Source organism: Antedon bifida, chromosome 6 (assembly GCF_963402885.1).
Source record: "Antedon bifida chromosome 6, ecAntBifi1.1, whole genome shotgun sequence".
Lineage (NCBI taxonomy): Eukaryota > Metazoa > Echinodermata > Crinoidea > Comatulida > Antedonidae > Antedon > Antedon bifida.
The window spans coordinates 8,428,583-8,445,365 of NC_136231.1; the positions used below are offsets into that span (position 1 = coordinate 8,428,583).

The window sequence follows — 16,783 nt, forward strand, 5'->3', positions numbered from 1 at the left end:
CGCAAGTAACCGAATGTCTACAACCATACCACGTTGAAAACACCGGTTCTCGTCCGATCACCGCAGTTAAACAACGTCGGGCCTGGTTAGTACTTGGATGGGAGACCGCCTGGGAATACCTGGTGTCGTAGACCTATGTTTAACTTTTTTTTAAATTATACTAAACAAAGTTTATTTTACCTTTCAATTATGTTTTTATGACAGTAACTATAAGATCTATCTAAGGTATAATCTTGAACCGCAAGTAACCGAATGTCTACAACCGTACCAGGTTGCCTGGGAATATCTGGTGTCGTACACCTGTGTTTATCTTTTTAATAATCCTAAAATATAGTCTTTTTTAAATGTTTAGATTTTGACAAAATGTGTTTATACTGTTGATGATAGTATAAGTAAATAAATTCAAACTGTAACCGAAGTTAATCGAAAGTTTTTCAACTAAACTGCCTTGAAAACAACGGTTCTCGTCCGATCATTGAAGTTAAACAAGTTGTTGTTCAAAGACATGTTTGTTGTTGTATGTTGCTGCTGTGGTGACCGTACAAACGTCACTGTACTACGCGGGCGTCCACTTGTGTGCGCGTTTGCTTCTTAGCAACAAAGCGGCCTGAAGCTTTTGTACATGCCGCTATTGTGTTATGCTTCTTTGTACAGTGTTATTGTTTCTTTTATATTGTCTTTTTATTAATTAAAAAACGCCCAACTCAGTAACCGAATGTCTACGACCATACCACGTTGACAACACCGGTTCTCGTCCGATCACCGCAGTTAAACAACGTCGGGCCTGGTTAGTACTTGGATGGGAGACCGCCTGGGAATACCTGGTGTCGTAGACCTATGTTTAACTTTTTTAAATTATACTAAACAAAATTTGTTTTACCTTTCAATTATGTTTTTATGACAGTAACAATAAGATCTATCTAAGGTATAATCTTGAACCGCAAGTAACCGAATGTCTACAACCATACCACGTTGAAAACACCGGTTCTCGTCCGATCACCGCAGTTAAACAACGTCGGGCCTGGTTAGTACTTGGATGGGAGACCGCCTGGGAATACCTGGTGTCGTAGACCTATGTTTAACTTTTTTTTAAATTATACTAAACAAAGTTTATTTTACCTTTCAATTATGTTTTTATGACAGTAACTATAAGATCTATCTAAGGTATAATCTTGAACCGCAAGTAACCGAATGTCTACAACCGTACCAGGTTGCCTGGGAATATCTGGTGTCGTACACCTGTGTTTATCTTTTTAATAATCCTAAAATATAGTCTTTTTTAAATGTTTAGATTTTGACAAAATGTGTTTATACTGTTGATGATAGTATAAGTAAATAAATTCAAACTGTAACCGAAGTTAATCGAAAGTTTTTCAACTAAACTGCCTTGAAAACAACGGTTCTCGTCCGATCATTGAAGTTAAACAAGTTGTTGTTCAAAGACATGTTTGTTGTTGTATGTTGCTGCTGTGGTGACCGTACAAACGTCACTGTACTACGCGGGCGTCCACTTGTGTGCGCGTTTGCTTCTTAGCAACAAAGCGGCCTGAAGCTTTTGTACATGCCGCTATTGTGTTATGCTTCTTTGTACAGTGTTATTGTTTCTTTTATATTGTCTTTTTATTAATTAAAAAACGCCCAACTCAGTAACCGAATGTCTACGACCATACCACGTTGACAACACCGGTTCTCGTCCGATCACCGCAGTTAAACAACGTCGGGCCTGGTTAGTACTTGGATGGGAGACCGCCTGGGAATACCTGGTGTCGTAGACCTATGTTTAACTTTTTTTAAATTATACTAAACAAAGTTTATTTTACCTTTCCATTATGTGTTTCTTGAACAGAAGTGTGTGCAAATACCAAAGTCATGGTTTCAGCAGCTGCTAATTTGAATCCTAGAAAATGTTCTATAATAAATTCCAAAAGTATTAGGTTATAGGATATATGTGTTTGTAGAGATTAAGACAGTGACTATAAGATCTCTATAATCTTGAACGGCAAGTTAACGAATGTCTACAACCATACCACGTTGAAAACACCGGTTCTCGTCCGATCACCGCAGTTAAACAACGTCGGGCCTGGTTAGTACTTGGATGGGAGACCGCCTGGGAATACCTGGTGTCGTAGACCTATGTTTAACTTTTTTAAATTATACTAAACAAAATTTGTTTTACCTTTCAATTATGTTTTTATGACAGTAACAATAAGATCTATCTAAGGTATAATCTTGAACCGCAAGTAACCGAATGTCTACAACCATACCACGTTGAAAACACCGGTTCTCGTCCGATCACCGCAGTTAAACAACGTCGGGCCTGGTTAGTACTTGGATGGGAGACCGCCTGGGAATACCTGGTGTCGTAGACCTATGTTTAACTTTTTTTTAAATTATACTAAACAAAGTTTATTTTACCTTTCAATTATGTTTTTATGACAGTAACTATAAGATCTATCTAAGGTATAATCTTGAACCGCAAGTAACCGAATGTCTACAACCGTACCAGGTTGCCTGGGAATATCTGGTGTCGTACACCTGTGTTTATCTTTTTAATAATCCTAAAATATAGTCTTTTTTAAATGTTTAGATTTTGACAAAATGTGTTTATACTGTTGATGATAGTATAAGTAAATAAATTCAAACTGTAACCGAAGTTAATCGAAAGTTTTTCAACTAAACTGCCTTGAAAACAACGGTTCTCGTCCGATCATTGAAGTTAAACAAGTTGTTGTTCAAAGACATGTTTGTTGTTGTATGTTGCTGCTGTGGTGACCGTACAAACGTCACTGTACTACGCGGGCGTCCACTTGTGTGCGCGTTTGCTTCTTAGCAACAAAGCGGCCTGAAGCTTTTGTACATGCCGCTATTGTGTTATGCTTCTTTGTACAGTGTTATTGTTTCTTTTATATTGTCTTTTTATTAATTAAAAAACGCCCAACTCAGTGACCGAATGTCTACGACCATACCACGTTGACAACACCGGTTCTCGTCCGATCACCGCAGTTAAACAACGTCGGGCCTGGTTAGTACTTGGATGGGAGACCGCCTGGGAATACCTGGTGTCGTAGACCTATGTTTAACTTTTTTTAAATTATATTAAACAAAGTTTATTTTACCTTTCAATTATGTGTTTCTTGAACAGAAGTGTGTGCAAATACCAAAGTTTCAGCAGCTGCTAATTTGAATCCTAGAAAATGTTCTATAATAAATTCCAAAAGTATTAGGTTATAGGATATATGTGTTTGTAGAGATTAAGACAGTAACTATAAGATCTCTATAATCTTGAACCGCAAGTTAACGAATGTCTACAACCATACCACGTTGAAAACACCGGTTCTCGTCCGATCACCGCAGTTAAACAACGTCGGGCCTGGTTAGTACTTGGATGGGAGACCGCCTGGGAATACCTGGTGTCGTAGACCTATGTTTAACTTTTTTAAATTATACTAAACAAAATTTGTTTTACCTTTCAATTATGTTTTTATGACAGTAACAATAAGATCTATCTAAGGTATAATCTTGAACCGCAAGTAACCGAATGTCTACAACCATACCACGTTGAAAACACCGGTTCTCGTCCGATCACCGCAGTTAAACAACGTCGGGCCTGGTTAGTACTTGGATGGGAGACCGCCTGGGAATACCTGGTGTCGTAGACCTATGTTTAACTTTTTTTTAAATTATACTAAACAAAGTTTATTTTACCTTTCAATTATGTTTTTATGACAGTAACTATAAGATCTATCTAAGGTATAATCTTGAACCGCAAGTAACCGAATGTCTACAACCGTACCAGGTTGCCTGGGAATATCTGGTGTCGTACACCTGTGTTTATCTTTTTAATAATCCTAAAATATAGTCTTTTTTAAATGTTTACATTTTGACAAAATGTGTTTATACTGTTGATGATAGTATAAGTAAATAAATTCAAACTGTAACCGAAGTTAATCGAAAGTTTTTCAACTAAACTGCCTTGAAAACAACGGTTCTCGTCCGATCATTGAAGTTAAACAAGTTGTTGTTCAAAGACATGTTTGTTGTTGTATGTTGCTGCTGTGGTGACCGTACAAACGTCACTGTACTACGCGGGCGTCCACTTGTGTGCGCGTTTGCTTCTTAGCAACAAAGCGGCCTGAAGCTTTTGTACATGCCGCTATTGTGTTATGCTTCTTTGTACAGTGTTATTGTTTCTTTTATATTGTCTTTTTATTAATTAAAAAACGCCCAACTCAGTAACCGAATGTCTACGACCATACCACGTTGACAACACCGGTTCTCGTCCGATCACCGCAGTTAAACAACGTCGGGCCTGGTTAGTACTTGGATGGGAGACCGCCTGGGAATACCTGGTGTCGTAGACCTATGTTTAACTTTTTTTAAATTATACTAAACAAAGTTTATTTTACCTTTCAATTACGTGTTTCTTGAACAGAAGTGTGTGCAAATACCAAAGTCATGGTTTCAGCAGCTGCTAATTTGAATCCTAGAAAATGTTCTATAATAAATTCCAAAGGTATTAGGTTATAGGATATATGTGTTTGTAGAGATTAAGACAGTAACTATAAGATCTCTATAATCTTGAACCGCAAGTTAACGAATGTCTACAACCATACCACGTTGAAAACACCGGTTCTCGTCCGATCACCGCAGTTAAACAACGTCGGGCCTGGTTAGTACTTGGATGGGAGACCGCCTGGGAATACCTGGTGTCGTAGACCTATGTTTAACTTTTTTAAATTATACTAAACAAAATTTGTTTTACCTTTCAATTATGTTTTTATGACAGTAACAATAAGATCTATCTAAGGTATAATCTTGAACCGCAAGTAACCGAATGTCTACAACCATACCACGTTGAAAACACCGGTTCTCGTCCGATCACCGCAGTTAAACAACGTCGGGCCTGGTTAGTACTTGGATGGGAGACCGCCTGGGAATACCTGGTGTCGTAGACCTATGTTTAACTTTTTTTTAAATTATACTAAACAAAGTTTATTTTACCTTTCAATTATGTTTTTATGACAGTAACTATAAGATCTATCTAAGGTATAATCTTGAACCGCAAGTAACCGAATGTCTACAACCGTACCAGGTTGCCTGGGAATATCTGGTGTCGTACACCTGTGTTTATCTTTTTAATAATCCTAAAATATAGTCTTTTTTAAATGTTTACATTTTGACAAAATGTGTTTATACTGTTGATGATAGTATAAGTAAATAAATTCAAACTGTAACCGAAGTTAATCGAAAGTTTTTCAACTAAACTGCCTTGAAAACAACGGTTCTCGTCCGATCATTGAAGTTAAACAAGTTGTTGTTCAAAGACATGTTTGTTGTTGTATGTTGCTGCTGTGGTGACCGTACAAACGTCACTGTACTACGCGGGCGTCCACTTGTGTGCGCGTTTGCTTCTTAGCAACAAAGCGGCCTGAAGCTTTTGTACATGCCGCTATTGTGTTATGCTTCTTTGTACAGTGTTATTGTTTCTTTTATATTGTCTTTTTATTAATTAAAAAATGCCCAACTCAGTAACCGAATGTCTACGACCATACCACGTTGAAAACACCGGTTCTCGTCCGATCACCGCAGTTAAACAACGTCGGGCCTGGTTAGTACTTGGATGGGAGACCGCCTGGGAATACCTGGTGTCGTAGACCTATGTTTAACTTTTTTTAAATTATATTAAACAAAGTTTATTTTACCTTTCAATTATGTGTTTCTTGAACAGAAGTGTGTGCAAATACCAAAGTTTCAGCAGCTGCTAATTTGAATCCTAGAAAATGTTCTATAATAAATTCCAAAAGTATTAGGTTATAGGATATATGTGTTTGTAGAGATTAAGACAGTAACTATAAGATCTCTATAATCTTGAACCGCAAGTTAACGAATGTCTACAACCATACCACGTTGAAAACACCGGTTCTCGTCCGATCACCGCAGTTAAACAACGTCGGGCCTGGTTAGTACTTGGATGGGAGACCGCCTGGGAATACCTGGTGTCGTAGACCTATGTTTAACTTTTTTAAATTATACTAAACAAAATTTGTTTTACCTTTCAATTATGTTTTTATGACAGTAACAATAAGATCTATCTAAGGTATAATCTTGAACCGCAAGTAACCGAATGTCTACAACCATACCACGTTGAAAACACCGGTTCTCGTCCGATCACCGCAGTTAAACAACGTCGGGCCTGGTTAGTACTTGGATGGGAGACCGCCTGGGAATACCTGGTGTCGTAGACCTATGTTTAACTTTTTTTTAAATTATACTAAACAAAGTTTATTTTACCTTTCAATTATGTTTTTATGACAGTAACTATAAGATCTATCTAAGGTATAATCTTGAACCGCAAGTAACCGAATGTCTACAACCGTACCAGGTTGCCTGGGAATATCTGGTGTCGTACACCTGTGTTTATCTTTTTAATAATCCTAAAATATAGTCTTTTTTAAATGTTTACATTTTGACAAAATGTGTTTATACTGTTGATGATAGTATAAGTAAATAAATTCAAACTGTAACCGAAGTTAATCGAAAGTTTTTCAACTAAACTGCCTTGAAAACAACGGTTCTCGTCCGATCATTGAAGTTAAACAAGTTGTTGTTCAAAGACATGTTTGTTGTTGTATGTTGCTGCTGTGGTGACCGTACAAACGTCACTGTACTACGCGGGCGTCCACTTGTGTGCGCGTTTGCTTCTTAGCAACAAAGCGGCCTGAAGCTTTTGTACATGCCGCTATTGTGTTATGCTTCTTTGTACAGTGTTATTGTTTCTTTTATATTGTCTTTTTATTAATTAAAAAACGCCCAACTCAGTAACCGAATGTCTACGACCATACCACGTTGACAACACCGGTTCTCGTCCGATCACCGCAGTTAAACAACGTCGGGCCTGGTTAGTACTTGGATGGGAGACCGCCTGGGAATACCTGGTGTCGTAGACCTATGTTTAACTTTTTTTAAATTATACTAAACAAAGTTTATTTTACCTTTCAATTACGTGTTTCTTGAACAGAAGTGTGTGCAAATACCAAAGTCATGGTTTCAGCAGCTGCTAATTTGAATCCTAGAAAATGTTCTATAATAAATTCCAAAGGTATTAGGTTATAGGATATATGTGTTTGTAGAGATTAAGACAGTAACTATAAGATCTCTATAATCTTGAACCGCAAGTTAACGAATGTCTACAACCATACCACGTTGAAAACACCGGTTCTCGTCCGATCACCGCAGTTAAACAACGTCGGGCCTGGTTAGTACTTGGATGGGAGACCGCCTGGGAATACCTGGTGTCGTAGACCTATGTTTAACTTTTTTAAATTATACTAAACAAAATTTGTTTTACCTTTCAATTATGTTTTTATGACAGTAACAATAAGATCTATCTAAGGTATAATCTTGAACCGCAAGTAACCGAATGTCTACAACCATACCACGTTGAAAACACCGGTTCTCGTCCGATCACCGCAGTTAAACAACGTCGGGCCTGGTTAGTACTTGGATGGGAGACCGCCTGGGAATACCTGGTGTCGTAGACCTATGTTTAACTTTTTTTTAAATTATACTAAACAAAGTTTATTTTACCTTTCAATTATGTTTTTATGACAGTAACTATAAGATCTATCTAAGGTATAATCTTGAACCGCAAGTAACCGAATGTCTACAACCGTACCAGGTTGCCTGGGAATATCTGGTGTCGTACACCTGTGTTTATCTTTTTAATAATCCTAAAATATAGTCTTTTTTAAATGTTTAGATTTTGACAAAATGTGTTTATACTGTTGATGATAGTATAAGTAAATAAATTCAAACTGTAACCGAAGTTAATCGAAAGTTTTTCAACTAAACTGCCTTGAAAACAACGGTTCTCGTCCGATCATTGAAGTTAAACAAGTTGTTGTTCAAAGACATGTTTGTTGTTGTATGTTGCTGCTGTGGTGACCGTACAAACGTCACTGTACTACGCGGGCGTCCACTTGTGTGCGCGTTTGCTTCTTAGCAACAAAGCGGCCTGAAGCTTTTGTACATGCCGCTATTGTGTTATGCTTCTTTGTACAGTGTTATTGTTTCTTTTATATTGTCTTTTTATTAATTAAAAAATGCCCAACTCAGTAACCGAATGTCTACGACCATACCACGTTGAAAACACCGGTTCTCGTCCGATCACCGCAGTTAAACAACGTCGGGCCTGGTTAGTACTTGGATGGGAGACCGCCTGGGAATACCTGGTGTCGTAGACCTATGTTTAACTTTTTTTAAATTATATTAAACAAAGTTTATTTTACCTTTCAATTACGTGTTTCTTGAACAGAAGTGTGTGCAAATACCAAAGTTTCAGCAGCTGCTAATTTGAATCCTAGAAAATGTTCTATAATAAATTCCAAAAGTATTAGGTTATAGGATATATGTGTTTGTAGAGATTAAGACAGTGACTATAAGATCTCTATAATCTTGAACCGCAAGTTAACGAATGTCTACAACCATACCACGTTGAAAACACCGGTTCTCGTCCGATCACCGCAGTTAAACAACGTCGGGCCTGGTTAGTACTTGGATGGGAGACCGCCTGGGAATACCTGGTGTCGTAGACCTATGTTTAACTTTTTTGAATTATACTAAACAAAATTTGTTTTACCTTTCAATTATGTTTTTATGACAGTAACAATAAGATCTATCTAAGGTATAATCTTGAACCGCAAGTAACCGAATGTCTACAACCATACCACGTTGAAAACACCGGTTCTCGTCCGATCACCGCAGTTAAACAACGTCGGGCCTGGTTAGTACTTGGATGGGAGACCGCCTGGGAATACCTGGTGTCGTAGACCTATGTTTAACTTTTTTTTAAATTATACTAAACAAAGTTTATTTTACCTTTCAATTATGTTTTTATGACAGTAACTATAAGATCTATCTAAGGTATAATCTTGAACCGCAAGTAACCGAATGTCTACAACCGTACCAGGTTGCCTGGGAATATCTGGTGTCGTACACCTGTGTTTATCTTTTTAATAATTCTAAAATATAGTCTTTTTTAAATGTTTACATTTTGACAAAATGTGTTTATACTGTTGATGATAGTATAAGTAAATAAATTCAAACTGTAACCGAAGTTAATCGAAAGTTTTTCAACTAAACTGCCTTGAAAACAACGGTTCTCGTCCGATCATTGAAGTTAAACAAGTTGTTGTTCAAAGACATGTTTGTTGTTGTATGTTGCTGCTGTGGTGACCGTACAAACGTCACTGTACTACGCGGGCGTCCACTTGTGTGCGCGTTTGCTTCTTAGCAACAAAGCGGCCTGAAGCTTTTGTACATGCCGCTATTGTGTTATGCTTCTTTGTACAGTGTTATTGTTTCTTTTATATTGTCTTTTTATTAATTAAAAAATGCCCAACTCAGTAACCGAATGTCTACGACCATACCACGTTGAAAACACCGGTTCTCGTCCGATCACCGCAGTTAAACAACGTCGGGCCTGGTTAGTACTTGGATGGGAGACCGCCTGGGAATACCTGGTGTCGTAGACCTATGTTTAACTTTTTTTAAATTATACTAAACAAAGTTTATTTTACCTTTCAATTATGTGTTTCTTGAACAGAAGTGTGTGCAAATACCAAAGTTTCAGCAGCTGCTAATTTGAATCCTAGAAAATGTTCTATAATAAATTCCAAAAGTATTAGGTTATAGGATATATGTGTTTGTAGAGATTAAGACAGTGACTATAAGATCTCTATAATCTTGAACCGCAAGTTAACGAATGTCTACAACCATACCACGTTGAAAACACCGGTTCTCGTCCGATCACCGCAGTTAAACAACGTCGGGCCTGGTTAGTACTTGGATGGGAGACCGCCTGGGAATACCTGGTGTCGTAGACCTATGTTTAACTTTTTTGAATTATACTAAACAAAATTTGTTTTACCTTTCAATTATGTTTTTATGACAGTAACAATAAGATCTATCTAAGGTATAATCTTGAACCGCAAGTAACCGAATGTCTACAACCATACCACGTTGAAAACACCGGTTCTCGTCCGATCACCGCAGTTAAACAACGTCGGGCCTGGTTAGTACTTGGATGGGAGACCGCCTGGGAATACCTGGTGTCGTAGACCTATGTTTAACTTTTTTTAAAATTATACTAAACAAAGTTTATTTTACCTTTCAATTATGTTTTTATGACAGTAACTATAAGATCTATCTAAGGTATAATCTTGAACCGCAAGTAACCGAATGTCTACAACCGTACCAGGTTGCCTGGGAATATCTGGTGTCGTACACCTGTGTTTATCTTTTTAATAATCCTAAAATATAGTCTTTTTTAAATGTTTAGATTTTGACAAAATGTGTTTATACTGTTGATGATAGTATAAGTAAATAAATTCAAACTGTAACCGAAGTTAATCGAAAGTTTTTCAACTAAACTGCCTTGAAAACAACGGTTCTCGTCCGATCATTGAAGTTAAACAAGTTGTTGTTCAAAGACATGTTTGTTGTTGTATGTTGCTGCTGTGGTGACCGTACAAACGTCACTGTACTACGCGGGCGTCCACTTGTGTGCGCGTTTGCTTCTTAGCAACAACGCGGCCTGAAGCTTTTGTACATGCCGCTATTGTGTTATGCTTCTTTGTACAGTGTTATTGTTTCTTTTATATTGTCTTTTTATTAATTAAAAAATGCCCAACTCAGTAACCGAATGTCTACGACCATACCACGTTGAAAACACCGGTTCTCGTCCGATCACCGCAGTTAAACAACGTCGGGCCTGGTTAGTACTTGGATGGGAGACCGCCTGGGAATACCTGGTGTCGTAGACCTATGTTTAACTTTTTTTAAATTATATTAAACAAAGTTTATTTTACCTTTCAATTATGTGTTTCTTGAACAGAAGTGTGTGCAAATACCAAAGTTTCAGCAGCTGCTAATTTGAATCCTAGAAAATGTTCTATAATAAATTCCAAAAGTATTAGGTTATAGGATATATGTGTTTGTAGAGATTAAGACAGTGACTATAAGATCTCTATAATCTTGAACCGCAAGTTAACGAATGTCTACAACCATACCACGTTGAAAACACCGGTTCTCGTCCGATCACCGCAGTTAAACAACGTCGGGCCTGGTTAGTACTTGGATGGGAGACCGCCTGGGAATACCTGGTGTCGTAGACCTATGTTTAACTTTTTTGAATTATACTAAACAAAATTTGTTTTACCTTTCAATTATGTTTTTATGACAGTAACAATAAGATCTATCTAAGGTATAATCTTGAACCGCAAGTAACCGAATGTCTACAACCATACCACGTTGAAAACACCGGTTCTCGTCCGATCACCGCAGTTAAACAACGTCGGGCCTGGTTAGTACTTGGATGGGAGACCGCCTGGGAATACCTGGTGTCGTAGACCTATGTTTAACTTTTTTTTAAATTATACTAAACAAAGTTTATTTTACCTTTCAATTATGTTTTTATGACAGTAACTATAAGATCTATCTAAGGTATAATCTTGAACCGCAAGTAACCGAATGTCTACAACCGTACCAGGTTGCCTGGGAATATCTGGTGTCGTACACCTGTGTTTATCTTTTTAATAATTCTAAAATATAGTCTTTTTTAAATGTTTACATTTTGACAAAATGTGTTTATACTGTTGATGATAGTATAAGTAAATAAATTCAAACTGTAACCGAAGTTAATCGAAAGTTTTTCAACTAAACTGCCTTGAAAACAACGGTTCTCGTCCGATCATTGAAGTTAAACAAGTTGTTGTTCAAAGACATGTTTGTTGTTGTATGTTGCTGCTGTGGTGACCGTACAAACGTCACTGTACTACGCGGGCGTCCACTTGTGTGCGCGTTTGCTTCTTAGCAACAAAGCGGCCTGAAGCTTTTGTACATGCCGCTATTGTGTTATGCTTCTTTGTACAGTGTTATTGTTTCTTTTATATTGTCTTTTTATTAATTAAAAAATGCCCAACTCAGTAACCGAATGTCTACGACCATACCACGTTGAAAACACCGGTTCTCGTCCGATCACCGCAGTTAAACAACGTCGGGCCTGGTTAGTACTTGGATGGGAGACCGCCTGGGAATACCTGGTGTCGTAGACCTATGTTTAACTTTTTTTAAATTATACTAAACAAAGTTTATTTTACCTTTCAATTATGTATTTCTTGAACAGAAGTGTGTGCAAATACCAAAGTTTCAGCAGCTGCTAATTTGAATCCTAGAAAATGTTCTATAATAAATTCCAAAAGTATTAGGTTATAGGATATATGTGTTTGTAGAGATTAAGACAGTGACTATAAGATCTCTATAATCTTGAACCGCAAGTTAACGAATGTCTACAACCATACCACGTTGAAAACACCGGTTCTCGTCCGATCACCGCAGTTAAACAACGTCGGGCCTGGTTAGTACTTGGATGGGAGACCGCCTGGGAATACCTGGTGTCGTAGACCTATGTTTAACTTTTTTGAATTATACTAAACAAAATTTGTTTTACCTTTCAATTATGTTTTTATGACAGTAACAATAAGATCTATCTAAGGTATAATCTTGAACCGCAAGTAACCGAATGTCTACAACCATACCACGTTGAAAACACCGGTTCTCGTCCGATCACCGCAGTTAAACAACGTCGGGCCTGGTTAGTACTTGGATGGGAGACCGCCTGGGAATACCTGGTGTCGTAGACCTATGTTTAACTTTTTTTTAAATTATACTAAACAAAGTTTATTTTACCTTTCAATTATGTTTTTATGACAGTAACTATAAGATCTATCTAAGGTATAATCTTGAACCGCAAGTAACCGAATGTCTACAACCGTACCAGGTTGCCTGGGAATATCTGGTGTCGTACACCTGTGTTTATCTTTTTAATAATCCTAAAATATAGTCTTTTTTAAATGTTTAGATTTTGACAAAATGTGTTTATACTGTTGATGATAGTATAAGTAAATAAATTCAAACTGTAACCGAAGTTAATCGAAAGTTTTTCAACTAAACTGCCTTGAAAACAACGGTTCTCGTCCGATCATTGAAGTTAAACAAGTTGTTGTTCAAAGACATGTTTGTTGTTGTATGTTGCTGCTGTGGTGACCGTACAAACGTCACTGTACTACGCGGGCGTCCACTTGTGTGCGCGTTTGCTTCTTAGCAACAAAGCGGCCTGAAGCTTTTGTACATGCCGCTATTGTGTTATGCTTCTTTGTACAGTGTTATTGTTTCTTTTATATTGTCTTTTTATTAATTAAAAAATGCCCAACTCAGTAACCGAATGTCTACGACCATACCACGTTGAAAACACCGGTTCTCGTCCGATCACCGCAGTTAAACAACGTCGGGCCTGGTTAGTACTTGGATGGGAGACCGCCTGGGAATACCTGGTGTCGTAGACCTATGTTTAACTTTTTTTAAATTATATTAAACAAAGTTTATTTTACCTTTCAATTATGTGTTTCTTGAACAGAAGTGTGTGCAAATACCAAAGTTTCAGCAGCTGCTAATTTGAATCCTAGAAAATGTTCTATAATAAATTCCAAAAGTATTAGGTTATAGGATATATGTGTTTGTAGAGATTAAGACAGTGACTATAAGATCTCTATAATCTTGAACCGCAAGTTAACGAATGTCTACAACCATACCACGTTGAAAACACCGGTTCTCGTCCGATCACCGCAGTTAAACAACGTCGGGCCTGGTTAGTACTTGGATGGGAGACCGCCTGGGAATACCTGGTGTCGTAGACCTATGTTTAACTTTTTTAAATTATACTAAACAAAATTTGTTTTACCTTTCAATTATGTTTTTATGACAGTAACAATAAGATCTATCTAAGGTATAATCTTGAACCGCAAGTAACCGAATGTCTACAACCATACCACGTTGAAAACACCGGTTCTCGTCCGATCACCGCAGTTAAACAACGTCGGGCCTGGTTAGTACTTGGATGGGAGACCGCCTGGGAATACCTGGTGTCGTAGACCTATGTTTAACTTTTTTTTAAATTATACTAAACAAAGTTTATTTTACCTTTCAATTATGTTTTTATGACAGTAACTATAAGATCTATCTAAGGTATAATCTTGAACCGCAAGTAACCGAATGTCTACAACCGTACCAGGTTGCCTGGGAATATCTGGTGTCGTACACCTGTGTTTATCTTTTTAATAATCCTAAAATATAGTCTTTTTTAAATGTTTAGATTTTGACAAAATGTGTTTATACTGTTGATGATAGTATAAGTAAATAAATTCAAACTGTAACCGAAGTTAATCGAAAGTTTTTCAACTAAACTGCCTTGAAAACAACGGTTCTCGTCCGATCATTGAAGTTAAACAAGTTGTTGTTCAAAGACATGTTTGTTGTTGTATGTTGCTGCTGTGGTGACCGTACAAACGTCACTGTACTACGCGGGCGTCCACTTGTGTGCGCGTTTGCTTCTTAGCAACAAAGCGGCCTGAAGCTTTTGTACATGCCGCTATTGTGTTATGCTTCTTTGTACAGTGTTATTGTTTCTTTTATATTGTCTTTTTATTAATTAAAAAACGCCCAACTCAGTAACCGAATGTCTACGACCATACCACGTTGACAACACCGGTTCTCGTCCGATCACCGCAGTTAAACAACGTCGGGCCTGGTTAGTACTTGGATGGGAGACCGCCTGGGAATACCTGGTGTCGTAGACCTATGTTTAACTTTTTTTAAATTATACTAAACAAAGTTTATTTTACCTTTCAATTACGTGTTTCTTGAACAGAAGTGTGTGCAAATACCAAAGTCATGGTTTCAGCAGCTGCTAATTTGAATCCTAGAAAATGTTCTATAATAAATTCCAAAGGTATTAGGTTATAGGATATATGTGTTTGTAGAGATTAAGACAGTAACTATAAGATCTCTATAATCTTGAACCGCAAGTTAACGAATGTCTACAACCATACCACGTTGAAAACACCGGTTCTCGTCCGATCACCGCAGTTAAACAACGTCGGGCCTGGTTAGTACTTGGATGGGAGACCGCCTGGGAATACCTGGAGTCGTAGACCTATGTTTAACTTTTTTAAATTATACTAAACAAAATTTGTTTTACCTTTCAATTATGTTTTTATGACAGTAACAATAAGATCTATCTAAGGTATAATCTTGAACCGCAAGTAACCGAATGTCTACAACCATACCACGTTGAAAACACCGGTTCTCGTCCGATCACCGCAGTTAAACAACGTCGGGCCTGGTTAGTACTTGGATGGGAGACCGCCTGGGAATACCTGGTGTCGTAGACCTATGTTTAACTTTTTTTTAAATTATACTAAACAAAGTTTATTTTACCTTTCAATTATGTTTTTATGACAGTAACTATAAGATCTATCTAAGGTATAATCTTGAACCGCAAGTAACCGAATGTCTACAACCGTACCAGGTTGCCTGGGAATATCTGGTGTCGTACACCTGTGTTTATCTTTTTAATAATCCTAAAATATAGTCTTTTTTAAATGTTTAGATTTTGACAAAATGTGTTTATACTGTTGATGATAGTATAAGTAAATAAATTCAAACTGTAACCGAAGTTAATCGAAAGTTTTTCAACTAAACTGCCTTGAAAACAACGGTTCTCGTCCGATCATTGAAGTTAAACAAGTTGTTGTTCAAAGACATGTTTGTTGTTGTATGTTGCTGCTGTGGTGACCGTACAAACGTCACTGTACTACGCGGGCGTCCACTTGTGTGCGCGTTTGCTTCTTAGCAACAAAGCGGCCTGAAGCTTTTGTACATGCCGCTATTGTGTTATGCTTCTTTGTACAGTGTTATTGTTTCTTTTATATTGTCTTTTTATTAATTAAAAAATGCCCAACTCAGTAACCGAATGTCTACGACCATACCACGTTGAAAACACCGGTTCTCGTCCGATCACCGCAGTTAAACAACGTCGGGCCTGGTTAGTACTTGGATGGGAGACCGCCTGGGAATACCTGGTGTCGTAGACCTATGTTTAACTTTTTTTAAATTATATTAAACAAAGTTTATTTTACCTTTCAATTACGTGTTTCTTGAACAGAAGTGTGTGCAAATACCAAAGTTTCAGCAGCTGCTAATTTGAATCCTAGAAAATGTTCTATAATAAATTCCAAAAGTATTAGGTTATAGGATATATGTGTTTGTAGAGATTAAGACAGTGACTATAAGATCTCTATAATCTTGAACCGCAAGTTAACGAATGTCTACAACCATACCACGTTGAAAACACCGGTTCTCGTCCGATCACCGCAGTTAAACAACGTCGGGCCTGGTTAGTACTTGGATGGGAGACCGCCTGGGAATACCTGGTGTCGTAGACCTATGTTTAACTTTTTTGAATTATACTAAACAAAATTTGTTTTACCTTTCAATTATGTTTTTATGACAGTAACAATAAGATCTATCTAAGGTATAATCTTGAACCGCAAGTAACCGAATGTCTACAACCATACCACGTTGAAAACACCGGTTCTCGTCCGATCACCGCAGTTAAACAACGTCGGGCCTGGTTAGTACTTGGATGGGAGACCGCCTGGGAATACCTGGTGTCGTAGACCTATGTTTAACTTTTTTTTAAATTATACTAAACAAAGTTTATTTTACCTTTCAATTATGTTTTTATGACAGTAACTATAAGATCTATCTAAGGTATAATCTTGAACCGCAAGTAACCGAATGTCTACAACCGTACCAGGTTGCCTGGGAATATCTGGTGTCGTACACCTGTGTTTATCTTTTTAATAATTCTAAAATATAGTCTTTT

General features: G+C 37.3%; 39 non-coding genes across 39 annotated transcripts; all 39 read left to right on the forward strand.

Moving 5' to 3' along the window:
* Nucleotides 1-15: 15 nt before the first annotated feature.
* Nucleotides 16-134, forward strand: LOC144846041 (5S ribosomal RNA). Its single transcript, XR_013612675.1, has one exon. It is a non-coding gene; the product is annotated as a 5S ribosomal RNA (ribosomal RNA).
* Nucleotides 135-717: 583 nt separating this feature from the next.
* Nucleotides 718-836, forward strand: LOC144846793 (5S ribosomal RNA). The gene has a single exon (XR_013613376.1). It is a non-coding gene; the product is annotated as a 5S ribosomal RNA (ribosomal RNA).
* A 118-nt stretch (nt 837-954) lies between these two features.
* Nucleotides 955-1,073, forward strand: LOC144846042 (5S ribosomal RNA). Its single transcript, XR_013612676.1, has one exon. It is a non-coding gene; the product is annotated as a 5S ribosomal RNA (ribosomal RNA).
* Nucleotides 1,074-1,656: 583 nt separating this feature from the next.
* LOC144846794 (5S ribosomal RNA) lies at nt 1,657-1,775 on the forward strand. The gene has a single exon (XR_013613377.1). It is a non-coding gene; the product is annotated as a 5S ribosomal RNA (ribosomal RNA).
* A 238-nt stretch (nt 1,776-2,013) lies between these two features.
* On the forward strand, nt 2,014-2,132 carry LOC144846043 (5S ribosomal RNA). Its single transcript, XR_013612677.1, has one exon. It is a non-coding gene; the product is annotated as a 5S ribosomal RNA (ribosomal RNA).
* A 118-nt stretch (nt 2,133-2,250) lies between these two features.
* LOC144846045 (5S ribosomal RNA) lies at nt 2,251-2,369 on the forward strand. The gene has a single exon (XR_013612679.1). It is a non-coding gene; the product is annotated as a 5S ribosomal RNA (ribosomal RNA).
* A 583-nt stretch (nt 2,370-2,952) lies between these two features.
* Nucleotides 2,953-3,071, forward strand: LOC144846795 (5S ribosomal RNA). The gene has a single exon (XR_013613378.1). It is a non-coding gene; the product is annotated as a 5S ribosomal RNA (ribosomal RNA).
* Nucleotides 3,072-3,303: 232 nt separating this feature from the next.
* Nucleotides 3,304-3,422, forward strand: LOC144846047 (5S ribosomal RNA). Its single transcript, XR_013612680.1, has one exon. It is a non-coding gene; the product is annotated as a 5S ribosomal RNA (ribosomal RNA).
* Nucleotides 3,423-3,540: 118 nt separating this feature from the next.
* Nucleotides 3,541-3,659, forward strand: LOC144846048 (5S ribosomal RNA). Its single transcript, XR_013612681.1, has one exon. It is a non-coding gene; the product is annotated as a 5S ribosomal RNA (ribosomal RNA).
* A 583-nt stretch (nt 3,660-4,242) lies between these two features.
* LOC144846796 (5S ribosomal RNA) lies at nt 4,243-4,361 on the forward strand. The gene has a single exon (XR_013613379.1). It is a non-coding gene; the product is annotated as a 5S ribosomal RNA (ribosomal RNA).
* Nucleotides 4,362-4,599: 238 nt separating this feature from the next.
* LOC144846049 (5S ribosomal RNA) lies at nt 4,600-4,718 on the forward strand. The gene has a single exon (XR_013612682.1). It is a non-coding gene; the product is annotated as a 5S ribosomal RNA (ribosomal RNA).
* Nucleotides 4,719-4,836: 118 nt separating this feature from the next.
* LOC144846050 (5S ribosomal RNA) lies at nt 4,837-4,955 on the forward strand. Its single transcript, XR_013612683.1, has one exon. It is a non-coding gene; the product is annotated as a 5S ribosomal RNA (ribosomal RNA).
* A 583-nt stretch (nt 4,956-5,538) lies between these two features.
* Nucleotides 5,539-5,657, forward strand: LOC144846875 (5S ribosomal RNA). The gene has a single exon (XR_013613455.1). It is a non-coding gene; the product is annotated as a 5S ribosomal RNA (ribosomal RNA).
* A 232-nt stretch (nt 5,658-5,889) lies between these two features.
* On the forward strand, nt 5,890-6,008 carry LOC144846051 (5S ribosomal RNA). Its single transcript, XR_013612684.1, has one exon. It is a non-coding gene; the product is annotated as a 5S ribosomal RNA (ribosomal RNA).
* Nucleotides 6,009-6,126: 118 nt separating this feature from the next.
* LOC144846053 (5S ribosomal RNA) lies at nt 6,127-6,245 on the forward strand. The gene has a single exon (XR_013612685.1). It is a non-coding gene; the product is annotated as a 5S ribosomal RNA (ribosomal RNA).
* Nucleotides 6,246-6,828: 583 nt separating this feature from the next.
* LOC144846797 (5S ribosomal RNA) lies at nt 6,829-6,947 on the forward strand. The gene has a single exon (XR_013613380.1). It is a non-coding gene; the product is annotated as a 5S ribosomal RNA (ribosomal RNA).
* Nucleotides 6,948-7,185: 238 nt separating this feature from the next.
* LOC144846054 (5S ribosomal RNA) lies at nt 7,186-7,304 on the forward strand. Its single transcript, XR_013612686.1, has one exon. It is a non-coding gene; the product is annotated as a 5S ribosomal RNA (ribosomal RNA).
* A 118-nt stretch (nt 7,305-7,422) lies between these two features.
* On the forward strand, nt 7,423-7,541 carry LOC144846055 (5S ribosomal RNA). The gene has a single exon (XR_013612687.1). It is a non-coding gene; the product is annotated as a 5S ribosomal RNA (ribosomal RNA).
* Nucleotides 7,542-8,124: 583 nt separating this feature from the next.
* Nucleotides 8,125-8,243, forward strand: LOC144846989 (5S ribosomal RNA). Its single transcript, XR_013613566.1, has one exon. It is a non-coding gene; the product is annotated as a 5S ribosomal RNA (ribosomal RNA).
* A 232-nt stretch (nt 8,244-8,475) lies between these two features.
* On the forward strand, nt 8,476-8,594 carry LOC144846056 (5S ribosomal RNA). Its single transcript, XR_013612688.1, has one exon. It is a non-coding gene; the product is annotated as a 5S ribosomal RNA (ribosomal RNA).
* A 118-nt stretch (nt 8,595-8,712) lies between these two features.
* Nucleotides 8,713-8,831, forward strand: LOC144846058 (5S ribosomal RNA). The gene has a single exon (XR_013612690.1). It is a non-coding gene; the product is annotated as a 5S ribosomal RNA (ribosomal RNA).
* A 583-nt stretch (nt 8,832-9,414) lies between these two features.
* LOC144847105 (5S ribosomal RNA) lies at nt 9,415-9,533 on the forward strand. The gene has a single exon (XR_013613677.1). It is a non-coding gene; the product is annotated as a 5S ribosomal RNA (ribosomal RNA).
* A 232-nt stretch (nt 9,534-9,765) lies between these two features.
* On the forward strand, nt 9,766-9,884 carry LOC144846059 (5S ribosomal RNA). The gene has a single exon (XR_013612691.1). It is a non-coding gene; the product is annotated as a 5S ribosomal RNA (ribosomal RNA).
* A 118-nt stretch (nt 9,885-10,002) lies between these two features.
* Nucleotides 10,003-10,121, forward strand: LOC144846060 (5S ribosomal RNA). The gene has a single exon (XR_013612692.1). It is a non-coding gene; the product is annotated as a 5S ribosomal RNA (ribosomal RNA).
* Nucleotides 10,122-10,704: 583 nt separating this feature from the next.
* Nucleotides 10,705-10,823, forward strand: LOC144846038 (5S ribosomal RNA). Its single transcript, XR_013612672.1, has one exon. It is a non-coding gene; the product is annotated as a 5S ribosomal RNA (ribosomal RNA).
* Nucleotides 10,824-11,055: 232 nt separating this feature from the next.
* Nucleotides 11,056-11,174, forward strand: LOC144846061 (5S ribosomal RNA). Its single transcript, XR_013612693.1, has one exon. It is a non-coding gene; the product is annotated as a 5S ribosomal RNA (ribosomal RNA).
* A 118-nt stretch (nt 11,175-11,292) lies between these two features.
* Nucleotides 11,293-11,411, forward strand: LOC144846062 (5S ribosomal RNA). Its single transcript, XR_013612694.1, has one exon. It is a non-coding gene; the product is annotated as a 5S ribosomal RNA (ribosomal RNA).
* A 583-nt stretch (nt 11,412-11,994) lies between these two features.
* LOC144846156 (5S ribosomal RNA) lies at nt 11,995-12,113 on the forward strand. The gene has a single exon (XR_013612783.1). It is a non-coding gene; the product is annotated as a 5S ribosomal RNA (ribosomal RNA).
* Nucleotides 12,114-12,345: 232 nt separating this feature from the next.
* LOC144846063 (5S ribosomal RNA) lies at nt 12,346-12,464 on the forward strand. Its single transcript, XR_013612695.1, has one exon. It is a non-coding gene; the product is annotated as a 5S ribosomal RNA (ribosomal RNA).
* A 118-nt stretch (nt 12,465-12,582) lies between these two features.
* LOC144846064 (5S ribosomal RNA) lies at nt 12,583-12,701 on the forward strand. Its single transcript, XR_013612696.1, has one exon. It is a non-coding gene; the product is annotated as a 5S ribosomal RNA (ribosomal RNA).
* Nucleotides 12,702-13,284: 583 nt separating this feature from the next.
* Nucleotides 13,285-13,403, forward strand: LOC144846272 (5S ribosomal RNA). Its single transcript, XR_013612895.1, has one exon. It is a non-coding gene; the product is annotated as a 5S ribosomal RNA (ribosomal RNA).
* A 232-nt stretch (nt 13,404-13,635) lies between these two features.
* Nucleotides 13,636-13,754, forward strand: LOC144846065 (5S ribosomal RNA). The gene has a single exon (XR_013612697.1). It is a non-coding gene; the product is annotated as a 5S ribosomal RNA (ribosomal RNA).
* A 118-nt stretch (nt 13,755-13,872) lies between these two features.
* On the forward strand, nt 13,873-13,991 carry LOC144846066 (5S ribosomal RNA). The gene has a single exon (XR_013612698.1). It is a non-coding gene; the product is annotated as a 5S ribosomal RNA (ribosomal RNA).
* Nucleotides 13,992-14,574: 583 nt separating this feature from the next.
* Nucleotides 14,575-14,693, forward strand: LOC144846798 (5S ribosomal RNA). The gene has a single exon (XR_013613381.1). It is a non-coding gene; the product is annotated as a 5S ribosomal RNA (ribosomal RNA).
* Nucleotides 14,694-14,931: 238 nt separating this feature from the next.
* Nucleotides 14,932-15,050, forward strand: LOC144846562 (5S ribosomal RNA). Its single transcript, XR_013613175.1, has one exon. It is a non-coding gene; the product is annotated as a 5S ribosomal RNA (ribosomal RNA).
* Nucleotides 15,051-15,168: 118 nt separating this feature from the next.
* On the forward strand, nt 15,169-15,287 carry LOC144846067 (5S ribosomal RNA). Its single transcript, XR_013612699.1, has one exon. It is a non-coding gene; the product is annotated as a 5S ribosomal RNA (ribosomal RNA).
* A 583-nt stretch (nt 15,288-15,870) lies between these two features.
* LOC144846388 (5S ribosomal RNA) lies at nt 15,871-15,989 on the forward strand. Its single transcript, XR_013613008.1, has one exon. It is a non-coding gene; the product is annotated as a 5S ribosomal RNA (ribosomal RNA).
* A 232-nt stretch (nt 15,990-16,221) lies between these two features.
* Nucleotides 16,222-16,340, forward strand: LOC144846069 (5S ribosomal RNA). Its single transcript, XR_013612701.1, has one exon. It is a non-coding gene; the product is annotated as a 5S ribosomal RNA (ribosomal RNA).
* Nucleotides 16,341-16,458: 118 nt separating this feature from the next.
* LOC144846070 (5S ribosomal RNA) lies at nt 16,459-16,577 on the forward strand. Its single transcript, XR_013612702.1, has one exon. It is a non-coding gene; the product is annotated as a 5S ribosomal RNA (ribosomal RNA).
* The last annotated feature ends 206 nt before the right edge of the window (nt 16,578-16,783 follow it).